Source organism: Cydia splendana, chromosome 19 (genome assembly GCF_910591565.1).
Source record: "Cydia splendana chromosome 19, ilCydSple1.2, whole genome shotgun sequence".
Classification (NCBI taxonomy): domain Eukaryota; kingdom Metazoa; phylum Arthropoda; class Insecta; order Lepidoptera; family Tortricidae; genus Cydia; species Cydia splendana.
This window is the reverse complement of record NC_085978.1, coordinates 13,579,190-13,594,812: the sequence shown is the minus strand read 5'-3', so window position 1 is coordinate 13,594,812 and position 15,623 is coordinate 13,579,190. Positions and strand designations below refer to the sequence as shown.

General features: G+C 37.2%; 1 protein-coding gene and 1 long non-coding RNA gene across 2 annotated transcripts in view; one reads left to right on the top strand and one right to left on the bottom strand.

Annotated features, from left to right (window-relative positions):
* LOC134800124 (uncharacterized) overlaps nucleotides 1-15,623 on the top strand; it is a 149,075-nt gene that overhangs the window by 100,202 nt on the left and 33,250 nt on the right. The gene's annotated exons all lie outside the window — the stretch shown is intronic.
* LOC134800043 (myotubularin-related protein 3) overlaps nucleotides 1-15,623 on the bottom strand; it is a 109,730-nt gene that overhangs the window by 93,731 nt on the left and 376 nt on the right. The gene's annotated exons all lie outside the window — the stretch shown is intronic.

Genomic DNA, 15,623 nt, shown 5'->3' with positions numbered 1-15,623 from the left:
TGTACCTACGTTACGTTAATAGCCATACCTACATTTGACTTGCCTCTCCCCCGCAAAAATCGCCTGACTGTTTTGTACAAAGAAAATGACAGACAAGGCGTCTCCAGTTACTTAATGCTCATGCTCAGCGTCTTACGCTGAGGGGCCACTTTTTTGTCAGCAGCAGCCGCAGTGTCATTTTTACAAAGTCGAAAGATACCATTACAAAGAAAAACGAATATTAACCGAAACTATAAGCTTTGAGAAATATTTGGGCGTATTTCGTGTGAATTAAATTTAATTCTAAATTTAAACTTTTGCTGACTTCATTTTTCATCAAAAATGACGGAATCGTTTCACTTTTTTAGCACTTTTGCAGAAAATATTCCAAAGATTAGGTATCTAAGATCAACAAGCTGATGGAAGCCGCGATTACTGCATCTATTTTGGCATTAGTAGTCCTTGTAGGTACAGTCAAGTGTAAAAATATGGGTGCATATAACTTACTCAAAAAATTGTCCCATGGTTCTTAATTCGCTGATATAAGAGCTATGGACATATTTTTGAGTATGATGTGTGCTCCCATATTTTACACTTGATAATTACCATTGCACACACTGTATAATTACCATTTTTACAATTAATAAATCTCTGACTTATCTTTATCATCTTTTAAAGGACTCTTATCATGCTCATGTCTACGAGGAAGCTCGTACTACAACCAAAATATCAAATGCTATAACAATAAACCTTAGGTCGTTAGCAAAAGGTCGAAAATCGGCCAATTCGCGGATTTCAAGGTTATTGCCACAAGGACGCGTGCGCAGATGCACGCGCGAGGCCATTTTGTAAACAAACAAACAAATTTGTTTACCGAAGTGATCGAGTCAATGAAACTGCAATGCAAGCTATAGAAAATATTTACTTTATTTAGGTAAACGGCCACATTAAAATAAAACGTGACCGGTGACGCAATATTCCCCAAAAGTAAGTAGGTAAGTACTTACATATTAGTAGGTATCGCATATTAGTATTGCTGTTTGGAAAATTAAAGAGAAGATCCTAGACCTGCATTGTCGAGTATGTAGCGTTTAAACCTAACCTTATCTTTATACATTTTAGAAACATGCGAAAATAAACAGAAAGAGCTATCTTTACATGATAAATAGTTTTATTAAACATTTAAAAAACATGCCCTAACCCAGAGCCCTGAGGTGACCAAACTGCATGTGCCATGTGCGTCACGGTAGCGTATCATGCAAGAACACCGAAAATCGCTCGCTATACATAGGGGCTATTCATAAATTAAGTACGTCATTTCAAATTACGGGGGGGGGGGTCTGGACATCGGATGACGGTAGCATGAAGTAGGAGGAAATGGGGTCATTTGAAGCATGATTTTTGGATGATTATAGGGGGGGGGTCCAAAATCGTCAAAAATCGATGACGTAATTTATGGACAGCCCCATACCAATAAGATAATCTATAGATGGTCAAGCAAATCTTGTCAGTAGAAAAAAGCGCGAAATTCAAATTTTCTATGAGACGATATCCCTTCGCCCCTACATTTTTCAAATTTGCCGCCTTTTTCTACTGACAAGATCTGCTTGACCAACTTTAGATCGACGTGCAAATATCTTCATTTAAAAAAGTCTCAAATAATTAGAACTTTTAAAGGAAGTTGCACTACAAACAAGTTTGGAAATTGGAAACCGTGCCCTATCATATTCAATTTACTAATAAATTTTAGCGCATACGTGTAGCAATCTTATATTTCGTGCTAAACGCAATTATAAAATAAAATTAACCAACAGGAAACTCCTTATGCATATAAAAAGAAACAATTAACACGCATTAGGATCCCGCCATGCAAATAATCACCGCATTAATTATAATGTAATATCAATACCAATACTTGACACGATAATTGGTGTAATGAAGCGTGAAGTTGCAATTTCCGAAATCAATAATGCACACCGAAGTAGTAAAAGTACGAGTTATTGCAGCGAAAATAACGATACAGGGAACGATTCAAGGCAAGATCGGATTAGGGGGAAGAATGCCCCGCGTGCCGGTACTCCTGCTCGGAATCTGACCTGAGGGACGCGACGGTCAGGGCTGTCAGCACCGCTGCACATGAAAGAAGAAGAAGAAGAAGGAGGAAGAATATTATAGCTTCACTAAAAATTCAAAATCTGTGGTTTCTAAAAACACACGTTCCACTGTTTAGGTCTGCTGTGTCTGAAATTGTTATGATTGCCAAACTACAGTAGCATATCAGCATACGGCGCCCAAAGATTGGAGTCGTGTCTTGTTGACGAAGTTGCGATGAAAGTCATGTAACACGGTTAAATTCGCATGGTCTTGGTCTCCGAATGCTTGAAACTGATGGTCGTCTAGCGCTGCTTTTCCACCAGATCTAAGATTCGCAATATTTACGAGTATAAACAAGTAAAGCATAGCTTGGCCTTTTTGTACGTTGTCTTAAAGTGTTGTCAGAGACAAAAGAGACAAGAGATTTTACTCCATCGAACGCTCCGTCTGTGGCATGAACTCCATGCCGATAGTTTCTGAAGGAATTACAGTACATATATTCTAAAGAGGTAAATTTCTGAACAGTCAGCAAAGACAAGAAAGAGTTATGCCGATATATAAAGCTTAGGATTTTAAAGTAATTTATCTGCCACTATAATATGTGCGATGTTTGACCGTAACCCTCGAAATACAGGTTACTTAATAGATTCAAAGGTAAACAAAATATCTCTACTCATGTCTACACAAACAAACGTAGCTAAACTTTATCTATACCCTCCTGAGGCTCCTGACGACTCGCGACTGGCTGTTTTGCCACTAAGGCCACTCTGTCAATTTGGCAGTTAAAATTAATCTGGCAAATTTAGAAACCCATTTGTTAGGAGGATACAAAGTGAAGTTCATGAATATAATATGGTAAAATATTAAAACGTGACACTTAGGTATAACGAATGTCACAGCAGGGAGCAATTTGTCAAACTAAGCACTGGTAATCCCAGAGGCTTGTTCGGTTTTTACTATATACGTAGAGTAAAAAATGTTATTTTACTTGACAAAGAACAAAAAATCTTTGTTTACGTTTGTGTAGTAAACGCTACGGCCCGTGGAGAACTTAAAATGCATTTAAATGTATATTTATAGCATTGTTAAAGATGATAATTCTAATAGTAATTATAATACATGCAAGCTTTTTTTGCTTGCATTGTTAAACCGGATACCATGCGTTAAAATCTTAAGTCGTAGGTAGTACTAGCGCTGCAGTAGTGTGAGGGTTGCCAAAGTATGCAGTGTTTCTCGTTTAGTGGATATTAACGATTTTCAGGTACTACCGTAGTACCTAATGATATTCTCGAATTGCACCTTGCATTGGGATAACTTCGACAACGGGGTAATTGTGAAAATCGTTAATATCCACTAAACGAGAAACACTGCATACTTTGGCAACCCTCACACTACTGCAGCGCTAATCTAGGCATCCATGACAGTAGAAAGACATGCAACAGTAGAAAGTGCTTTTAGTTTAGTAGATATTCTCAAAATTGTCTCGCTTCACTACGAAGCAAGGCTTGGCGCCGGGTATGACAAAAGACCGCCAAAAATGACGCCAGAATATTAGATGTGCCGACCCCAAGTAAATGAGATAAGGCAAGGATAATGATGATGACCTTGCTCACTTCACTTTGAAAGTAAGGAGTATATATTATATATACCAGGCGGCTTAGCACGGTCGCGTTTTTATCCCTTGTCACCATGCCTGTCACGTTCTAACAAGTACGTAAGTGCGAAAGGGACGCGCATAGTGATAGACGATAAAAATGGAACCGTGCTGCGCCCACAGGGGTACACCTCACTCTGAATGACATAAAGGCAAGCCAATGAAGACACTATTAGTAACATCTATAAAACAACAATGCCTATATCTACAACATTGTTATTCATTTTCCGTCACGTTTTCCTGGCGCCGTCTATTTCAAAAACCATTCCACACAAAACTTTTATAACTTGAACTTGACACCCGTATTTCATATTCGTGTTTGGAGACCAATTTTAATTGGTCAGTGAAGCGAAATGCTTGTGCGTTGGAAGGATAAGTGTGCACGTGATGCCAATAATATGCAAACAAGTAAATATATACACGCGAATCGTGACGACTCGATAACATATGAATATGACACATGGGGATATGTAAAGTTAATACCTACAGAGGTCGGAAAAATAGTGATTACTAGACAAGTAATTGTAGACGGCTATAGAAACATGGGGATGACAATCTGTTTTCTGCAAAATTGTAATTACTCGGACGAAATCACAAGCGGAGAGGGAAATCAACGACTTCAACGAGTATGAATCTCGACCTGCGTCTGGTATTCCGGAACCAATAGATATGGACACTACATTGTTGTGTACAGCTATAGTGTACCTACTTCACTTCCGTCAGATCTGTCTTATAAGTGGCGGAAAAATTTGGCAATTGTGTACGAGTTTCAACTGTTGCTACTCAAATAGTACGTTTGAGTGTCTGCCAAATTTTTAATTTTAATTTAAATTTTAAAATTTAATTAACCAGTAAGATAGCACTGGCTTCCCTCAACCTCGAATGCGACTGGCCCATGATGCATTATTTGGGCATTTTTACTTAAGTGTATCATTTACTTTTTTCGAATATCGATCAACTTTTGGGTTATTTCTACTCTGAATCACGAGGACTATCGATTTAAAAAGAATAAAAAAATGTGTCCAAATGACAGTTTTGTGACGCATTTTCACATACATTTTATATGGACTGTCATAAAACTCACACCCAATATTTGTATGAAATACAAACTGGACACTTTTTTTCTTTGTCTCATTCAATAGTACTCGTGATTCTGAGTCTAAATAACCCAAAAGTTAAGGGTTTTTCGCAAAAAAAAGTAAATGGTACCATTTTTTCTGTAACACACATTTACTATATCAACTAAATGTGTAATATTTTCCGATTTTTTTCCGATTTTCCGATATGCAGCCAATAACCACGATGTCAATAGATCTGAAACTGGAATAGGCAATGGAGCGAGAAATGGGAGACAGTTATAGTCGAAAGCGGCGATTTGCGGCCTTTATCGACAACCTAACATTATTCCGATAGTTATGCGAACTAGGTTTATAGAATTACTGTTTTATAAACACATAACAGTTTTACAAATATTTTATTGTTAAGGACGTATATTTTCACAAGCCATCCATTACTTTTCAAAATAAAATTTATTTCTCAAAAGTATCTTCAAATAATAAATAATATGAGCGGTCTTGACTTTCAAATATCCGACACAGAAGCACAGAACGGTAAAATATTCGCGTTGTGAAAACGAGAAATTGTGACTTGGCGTCTCGAATCATTTAGATACGTTTTAAAGAAAAATGTAGTCTCATGCAGATGGCTGCCGTAGCTTTTTATGGTGACTAACTATTGAAAATTATCAAATTCATTCATTTCTTTAAAAATAGCTAAAAAGTTTATGTATGCTTGTGGCATAAGAAAGTACGAATCGATACTATAAACTATAACTCCTATAAGTGTGTTGTCTGTAACTGTATTCTATCTCCTTATAAATTATCAGAGCAACAACAACTTCTAACATATTTGCTTACTCTAAACCAAATGCTCTTTCAAGATCATAATATATATAACATGGATATCATAGGATTTTAAACTCGCGTAAGGTAAAAACTCAAAGTACATTACAATTTACAGTCACCAGCAAACACACACAAACACAACAACAAACAAAACAAACAATAAACAATATGTTACACAACAAACACCGCAGAAATATGTGACGCGCTATTATTGCACTACAAATAAGATCGTGTCAGATATTTTTGCGGCCTTCGTTGTGTAACATATTATTGCTGTTGACTGTACCTAATACATATTAGTTGCTATCTAATTCAAACCTTTCATGATTTTCATGAACCAAATAAAATAGCATTTCTTTTGTTTTATTATTTTATTCCTCTTCTTCGTCGTTCCCTCATGACTGAGGATCGTGACCAAAAACTATGTCCCTCCATTTATCGCGAACAAGGGCTATGTGGGCTGCCCTCTGCATGGAACCACATGCTTGTTTTATGGAATCCCACCATCTTGCAGGGGCTCTTCCTCTAGCGCGCTTGCCTTCAACTTATTCCTCAAATAAATGAAAATCTCCGCAATTTACTAACAACAAGGTCCAATTTGACGACCGGTCTGGCCTAGTGGGTAGTGACCCTGCCTGTGAAGCCGATGGTCCTGGGTTCGAATCCCAGTAAGGGCATTTATTTGTGTGATGACACAGAAATTTGTTCCTAAGTCATGGTTGTTTTCTATGTATTTAAGTATTTATATATTATATATATCGTTGTCTGAGTACCCACAACACAAGCCTTCTTGAGGTTACTGTGGGACTTGGTCAATCTGTGTAAGAATGTCCTATAATATTTATTTATTTATTTAATTAAAAATAGGAAATTTTGTATGGTGGGTCTTACGACTCTACAACCAAGAGTGAACGAGTTACTTGTGCAGTTTATCCGGCGATAAATCTGTGGATATGCAGAGGACTTAACGCCGCAGACCGGTCACTTCGACTCGTTTGCGGGACATAGACATATATCGTTTCAATTTGAAATTTTTATTACCTTTGAAACTTTCAAAGGTAATAAAGGCCTGATGGTAAGCAGTCACCGTAACCCATGGACTGATGCAACTCTTGAGGTGTGACCCTAAAAAAACGTGTACACTCCTTTTTTGAACAACCCCATACTGTAAGCCCCTAGAGAAAACCTCGGCAAGGAGCTCATTCCACAGCCGGAGCGTCCGCGGGAGGAAATTCCTCTTAAACTGCACATGTCTCGACGGCGCGGCGAGCGGAGCGGTGATAGAAATTAAGACGAAACAGGAGCTGAGTTTTAAATATTTTAGGTAAATATACCCGTCTCGCTAACGGAAGCGGCACCTAAAAGTAGTGCGATAAGGACAAGGCGAAAAATCCTGCGTAAAAATCTCAAAAATCGAGGTTTCGTACTCCTCTGTTTCCTCCTCCAAAACTTAACCAATCGTACCTTAATTTGGAAATCTAAATGATTATGAAATTATCTGTGTCGGACCGTTTTGCTTTTTTGGCTAATTGATATCAGTTTTGAATGCCACGCCTCTCATTGCGGCATAGTTAATTAGGCCATTTTGGCCATTATTGAAGGGCTCTAGCGCCTTAAAAAACAAAAATATCAAAAAAAGCAAAACGGTCCGACACAGATATTGACAATATTAATCTGTGTTGAAAAAATCATTGCTCTAGCTTCAAAAACCACGGAGGAAAACGAGGAGTACGTTTGTATGGAGAGATGACCACTCCCGTTGGCTCTTAAGGCTTCTGTCGGCATGGAGTGCACAATTGAACATGCGACCTCCACCATATAAACGTCTGTGTCCAGGATTTATGTAATGCTTAAACCCCGAGGCCGACATCGATAGGGATAAGTTCAATAAAATACGCAACTTGCTCGCAGTCAGAAATAGAAATATCAGGTTAATGACCTCGTTTCGTGCGTACTATCGTCAACCGTACCTGACTGTTTCTATACCTTATTTCAAAGACATGGGTTACCAGTGGTCAATGAAGCGTTGTACACGTTTTCCATGTTGGAAACTTTACTAAGAAATTTGACAAAGGTTAAACGGTTTCTTTTTGAGTTATTGTTTGAGTTTTGGTCACGTGGAGTTATTTTGGACGTCTGCTTGAACAAAAAATATCTTATATATAGAGTTTTTACGTAACATAATCTATATTTATAGTAACATATTATAATCAAAGCCCAAAGCCTCCAAAGGGTTAGGATTTAAGCAATCTGTATGTGTACTGTGACGCAAGTGGAAATAGGGTAGGATTAGAATTTTAGCAATCTGTAGGTCAGCTGTAGGTATGTCGGCGGCCGATCGTAAGATCAGGCATATCGAGAAATTCCTAGGCATATCGTGAAACGTGAAAATCTTTGACTCGTGCCTGAGTCGACGGAGCCCCGCTACGCGGGGCTCCTATTTCTGGGCAGTTTGCCCATCGGGCATCTGAAGCAACCTAACGAACCTATTCTACCTATGTATTGGTTCAATGTGACAATCGTCAAAACATTACACAAGAACATTACGATCTGCCTGATCTTACGATCGGCCTACGACATGTGTACTGTGACGCACGTGAAATGAGGGTATGATTTAAATACAACTTGTGTGAAATTATGATTTTATTCTTTTTACTAGAGCTACCGATTGTGTATGTATGTCCATCATGCACCGTAAGCTTTGGTACCCGGAACTATCAAGATGATTTTAATTAATGAGAGGAGTCATTATTTTTAGGGCTAGGGTGATGTTAAGAGACTTTTAAAGACGGTTCGCTAATATAATAATATAATTTAAGTACTTAAGTAGTACCAAAATGACATTAAAAATTTATTGTAAGAAAATAAGAACGTGTAGATCATTTAGAACGCCTCACCCGCTTAATATTTATGGCTCTCAAAATCACGGAAGTGCATCGTCAGAAAACCCAGACGCTTTCCTACGAATAGATAACAATAATTGGTCAAATTTGGAATCTGGGAGTCCCAAACGGGCACATTTTAAGGGCTATTATAAATATTATAATGTACATGTACACTATTAACTGACAGTTCGTAAACCTTATTACAAAAGGCGTAAGGTCTACCGAGAGTGTTGGTGTTTGTTACTCTGGAAAAGGCCCAGCCGACGTTGTTACTTTTATGAGTAACTTTAGGAGAGAAAAGAAATTATATAGTTTGACTTAATTTGCGAAATTGCATTTGGTGCGGACTGCGGATCCAAAAAACCGGGCAAGTGCGAGTCGGACTCGCGCACGAAGGGTTCCGTACCATAATGCAAAAAAAAAACGAAAAAAAATGCAAAAAGAAAACGGTCACCCATCCAAGTAGGTACTGACCACGCCCGACGTTGCTTAACTTTGGTCAAAAATCACGTTTGCTGTATGGGAGCCCCCCTTAAATCTTTATTTTATTCTATTTTTAGTATTTGTTGTTATAGCGGCAACAGAAATACATCATCTGTGAAAATTTCAACTGTCTAGCTATCACGGTTCGTGAGATACAGCCTGGTGACAGACAGACAGACAGACGGACGGACGGACGGACGGACAGCGAAGTCTTAGTAATAGGGTCCCGTTTTACCCTTTGGGTACGGAACCCTAAAAACTACATTAGAAGACTTTTTTACAAGCTATTATTTAACTTGCAATGTACCTACATACATATGTAGAGTATAATTCGCCAGTAACTGGCCGCCCTAAACTAAAAATGAATTCTATTCACCTATAAACAGATTTCATTTTAGTATAAGGTTTCCATAACTGGCCAGCTTTCAATAACTGGCCACCTTATACTAAAATGAATTTCTATTTATAGGTGAATAGAATTCATTTTTGGTTTGGGGTGGCCAGTTACTGGCGAATTACCCTATATGTATGTTCGGGTCAAATGTTGCAAGCAAAATAAGGCCCACCATTGTGATTGGGTTTGTTGGACTTGTCTCGACAGTTATTTGCCTGTTGAAAGAAAAGTAGGTACAGTCAGCGATAAAAGCTTGTATCAAAAATGAAATTTTAGCCAAAAAAACTTATTCCTAATTCATTTTAACGTTGAACCTACAAAACCTACTTATTGAATTGAAATTGAAATTATTTATTTCAGGCATAGAACCCATAGTGTTAGTACAAAATATATAATTTAACTACCTATATCTATGTTAGTGTACAATATGTAAAATAATAAATACCTAAAACTACTTATTTTGATGATGCGTTGGGTTAGTGCAATTGATTCCAACGCCTCATCAGTGGGCAGTCTACTCTATCGACAAATGCGCTTAGGAGACTGTTGGTGCTGCCCTGCACTCTACGCAATAGGGATGCCGCTCTTTTATGCATAATAGCGTAAAAGTCATCCGTACGGGCATCGGCGAACATCCCCGACGCACTGCAGTACCGAGGCAGACCCATCAGCATCCTAAACGCATTATTATATTATTACTTATAAAATTAAGTAAAGGTTGTAAATTGAACTTTCATTAATTAAAATAAAACTTATTAGCGTCAGCAGGAATAAGTACAGTGGCGTTCAAAAGTGTATGGATAGATGTCGACTGCAATGCCTTATTACGGTTGAAACATTTCCATGCACTTTTGAATGCCAGTGTACATTTTTTACTTTATATTATGTAAAATGTATGTATACTATGTACACATGCCTATATATAAAAGCCATAAAAGGTTTTAAAAACAAAATATGTTTTGACTTTGTGACTTGTTATCAATGAATTTTAGCAGCTAAGACTGAAATAACATATTTGCACCGTACAAATCAGCTATAAAATTGTAATTATGTAATTTACATACCACTCTAGATGATAATCATAAATAATGCTCTGATTAAAGATTACAGATCACACGAGTCGCAAGGCAATGGGTTTACCCGTAATTAGGACTTTAACTTAGCATAAATATTAAATAAACAAGTTCATTAAAATGTACACAGGCACTCACACCTAGAGAACTAGCTGGTTGACTTGACACGTGACATGAAACACGACATATGTATACATGCTAACAGTAGGGAATGCAATCTCGAACCTAGATTAGTGAACTTAGATTAGTAAAATTTGAGACCTGGCGCTAAAAATCTGATCCCACCAAAACATTTTAATGTAAAATGTTGTTAAGACGAGGCCACATGGCTCCTGGCAAAAAAGTTATCAGATTTCATGTAGAGCCAAGCTTCTAACTCTACAAGCCCTAACTTTCCAAACTCTGTCCTTAGTCAAAATATGTGGCTTGGCCGTTTTGGACAAGGACTATTGCATAACAGAAAAGTAATGAACAATGAATACATTTTTCACCTTACGCCCATGTTATTGTATTTGTATTTATTAAAAGACATTATTATTGCATTTATTATGGAATTGCTATTGAATTATTTTGGTGTGCCTATAGTGTGTATTAAAATATGCTGAAATAAATGAAATGTGACGCTTAGCGGTTCTGGAATAGTGGTTCACAATGGATCACAGGTCACATAAAAGACATATTTAAATGTAAATTTTATCGGTAAAGGTAACGATAATCGCTTGATTATGAGGGCGAGCTAGCAGTCTCGGTGTAAGTGAGGCTGAGGGATAAAAATAGCTTTTATGGGCGCTAAGCTACCTTGACACGGCTACGTATGGCGACAGAATGGTAATTATTAATTATCTACCTGTCGACTTTCCACGGTTAAACATGCCCATACTACAACACGTAGTATAGACAAAAACGTTAATATTTACGTACTTAGTTGAAATCAGTTTCTAGTAAATATTTATTCCTTGTCTGTGATTTCATTCATCCATTCATTCAATTCTACTTAGATTGCAACACCTGCTTGGAGATTATGAGGGACCGAGCGCGCAAAACGGTCAGTGTATGTAGGAGCGAAGGATAGTTTTTTTGTTTAATAGTTCGTTTTTAAGGATTAGACAAAAGGTAAACAATCTTAACGTGTCTTTTTATTGAAAAGCACTTTTGGAAAAAGGAAGTCACGGGAAATATGTAACAATTATGAATCATATACCTACGATTATTTACATTCTTTTGCTTTCATAAGTAATAGTTACTGAATTTTTAAAAGCGTTTTTAATTAAAAGACACGTCAAGATCGCGTAGTTTTTTTTTTTCTAATAAGTACTAAAAAAAACTAACTATAGAAGGGGACTAACATTGATACCCGAGCCAGCGGAAGAATCCAAAATTGAATCACAAAGTGAAGTGAAAAGTGGAATCCAGAGCGTTGCGCAAGTTTCAAGGTAGAGGGTTAAACAAACTTTGCTACCAAGTGAAAACTTTGTGTGTGACATTTCATTATTAATTTCTACTTAAATTGCAAGATTGCAAGATCAAGATAGCGTTTATATTGCCAGCCTGATACGCCGCTGGTCTATATAAGCCCAATAACAATATCGTAATTAACGCAATTATGCTCTTCCTGTCTAAAGGGGCCCACTGATTAACAGTCCGCCGGACGGTATCGGCCTGTCAGTTAGAACAAAATTTTGACAGTTCCGAACAACTGACAGGTCGATACCGTCCGGCGGACTGTTAATCAGTGGGCCCCTTAAGCCAGGGTGAAGTACCTCGTAACTTGTATGAATCTGAGCACACTCTCATTTCCTTGGGTGGTTCTTGACTGTGTGGTGGGGAAACTGAGACCTAAAAGCTAAGATTCTTCTTTCCTTCCGAGGTTTTTTAGACAATAGATACCCAGGAAACAGCGGTGAATGAACACCTACAATCCAAAGTTCCTAATAATACAGGGTGATCAGTGATCAATCCAAATGGGTCAGTATGGAGAAGTCAGAAACTATAAGAGATAGCGAAATCTGTTCTTAGGAACCATGGCGTCGATTTTAGATTTAATAATAATGCCATTCAATTTTTTTTAATCTATCATACATAACCGAGATTCGAACCTGGTCAATATTCTTTATCTAATTCCTAAGAACAGATTTCGCTATCTCTCATAGTTTCTGACTTCTCCATACTGACCCATTTGGATTGATCACCCTGTATATTTGCGAACCGCTACTTTGTTGTAAGTATAAAAATAAATAAGTATAAGTTTTTCTACGTTCCGTAACCCTCTATTTTATAGGGTTCTGACTCGCACACAGCCGATTCTTTGAACGTTTTTTAACTTTAAGGTACTCGAATTCACAGGTAGGTATAAACCTAATTGAATAGAATTGGACATCATTCATACTTCGCGATAAAAATACCTAAGTCTAACTTATTGAATCACCCTCACAGGACCAGGGAGGCACGAAGCCAAGGCATTGATCGGGGACAGACGTCCTTGGTCGTGTCCTTGCCCTGACGTGGTCTTTGTTCTAGCTTCTAGCATAGAATAAATTATTACTACCGTAGAGAAAGGACACTTCCTACAAAATCGAAGTTTGACAACGATCCAGGGACGAATCATGCTAACTCTTTCTAATGTATGGCACTATCCTTTTCGGCTATTTAGGGTTGTCAAAATTCAAGTAATTATCTTATCTGTGGTCGTGCACGCAAAGGGACGTCAAGTTGTGTCAACCGTATATAATAATTGCTCGGAGCAAAGCCCGAAAGGAGGGGTGTCCCCCACTGCTTCTAGTGAGGTGAGACTATTCTGAAGGATAGCTATAATAAGGTACTAGGTTAGCATACGAACGAAAGTGAAAGAGACGGACGGCAACCCGACTGCAACTTGTATGGGAACTGCACACCGACGTTGCAGTTGGCGTGCAGTCCGTCTGTATCGGCCCTAAGGAGCTATATTTTGAAATTTGCCTTTTTAAGAGTTCCGTAGTCAAATAGGAACGTCCTTGGTCTTGTATGCTCTGACGTTACGAAGTCTTTGTTCTAGCTTCTAGTGAGGTGAGACTATTCTGAACTGAAGGACGCGTAATGTATAAGTACTAGGGTAGCATAGTTACGAACGAAAGTGAAAGAAATAAAACTATGAAAATGGGTTATATCGCGTATAATGAATTTGGCAATTTATCATATATCCCGAAGTTTCGAACCCTTTACTGCGTTAGTGGTCACCTCACCTGGTGAGGTCATATTTTTAGCAACGTAACCACTAGCGCCCTCTGTGACCCACTTCGTACACTGCCGTGCATCTTTTTATCTCGGCAAGGTCAAAGCATACTAGCTGACCCTTCAACCCTTCCACCGTGTATAAAATAAATAGATGTGTAAAGCATTTTTTTGTTACGTAACCACTAGCGCCATCTATGACGAGGCGCGCATAACACTACGCATCTTATCTTGGCAAGGTCAACCTATAACAGGTTTACAACACCAAATGACCTATCATCAATCTTGGAACGATTGTTCAAATGTACTGATTTTGTAGTACACAAAACAACATTTAATATAAGGTTGAGGGGGGCAATTTAGACTGCGGGGTATGGTTTAAGACATGTATTCTCATAAGAATATACATTATAAGAATATATACTTAAAATGAGAATATACATTTAACAACACTATACAATAACTTGGTGTATTTTATATTATTTACACACAACGCATCTTTTTCACTGTCTGGACATATATGGCACTCTACTCTATTTTTTCCACTTTAAAAATGAATAAATATACATCAATAAACTTTAATAATGAACATCAATTAGTATTCTTGCCCCGAGTTAGCACAGGTATGGTCACCACTCACCACAAGTTGAGTGGTGACCATACCTAGTGCTGTAGGTATTTAAGTTATTATAACAAATTGATTGTGTGACCTACAACCAATTAATGCAACCACATGTTGTGGTTATAAATGTGTCTGCTGTTATTTTGTGAATTTATGTGGCCTACTTGCCAGTTTACAGTGCATATTTATAAAAATACTGTTGCATTGAATAAAAATAAAAGTTCATTGCTCTAAAAAAATCAGGTCACCCAGTATTTTATTCTGTCGCAGTATGTGTTTAATATAATTGACCGATCGTTAGCGAAAGTCTCCATGTAAGCAGCAAAAATGTACTTGTATGTCCAGATGTTCTCCTCTACAGGTGGCAATTCTAAATTGATTCACATTAAATCTTGTGAACAAGTTATATGATTGAAAAAAATGAAAATGAAAAAAAGAAACAATTTTTTTATATTTTCACATATAAAAATGGGTTTAACAGTGGGAACATACATGAAGTCGAGGTTGCACGCATACAGCAATATTTTTATATCAAACAGTATGATTAAATAGGTTTTTTGTTGTTTCCATTTTGGGAAATATTTATATTTATTCAGTTTTAAGTTATGCTCGCAAGGTCTATAGCTCACAGTATTCTACATATATATCATATTTATTTATTTATTTAGAAATTTAATTCAGGCAACAAGGTCCATATTACAAATACCTTACAGACTAACATACATATGTATTTTATAAACTTAAAACTAAACACTATTTAGTTGACAAAACGGCTATTATATACTTACTATATTTAAGTTCAAGTTGAGACTCATCCTCACCTACTAAACTAAAGTGTTCAGATGCATGTGTTACTAAAAGAATATCTTGAATTTTAACACAATTCGACTCTGTCATCCAAGCCTAAGTATGCGATGTCATTTATTTACATTTTCTCATTATGTATGTCCACTACAGAAACCTTATTATAATGTTAATTGATTTAAAAACTTTGTCCTTCTCAGGTGTACCTACTAAATAATCAATAACATTGTGACATAACTTCATTATCCAATAAAGAATCAAATTTGATGATCCTATGTTGTTAAAAATAATGACTATGCAGATAAGCATACTGTACTATTTGATAATAATGGGACTATCAAGATCATTTGCTGAACGTAGGTTAAGTTAAAACTTAAAAAATCTGGTGGGAGTCATTGGAAACCTATTAGAACTTGAAATTGTTTCATTTTGCTTAGTGGGTAGCTAACATCAGCTGTAGATTCTCATTGTCAGAGAAAGTTGTTAGTCATTCCAGTGCTAAATCACGCTAGAACCCGCGAAGA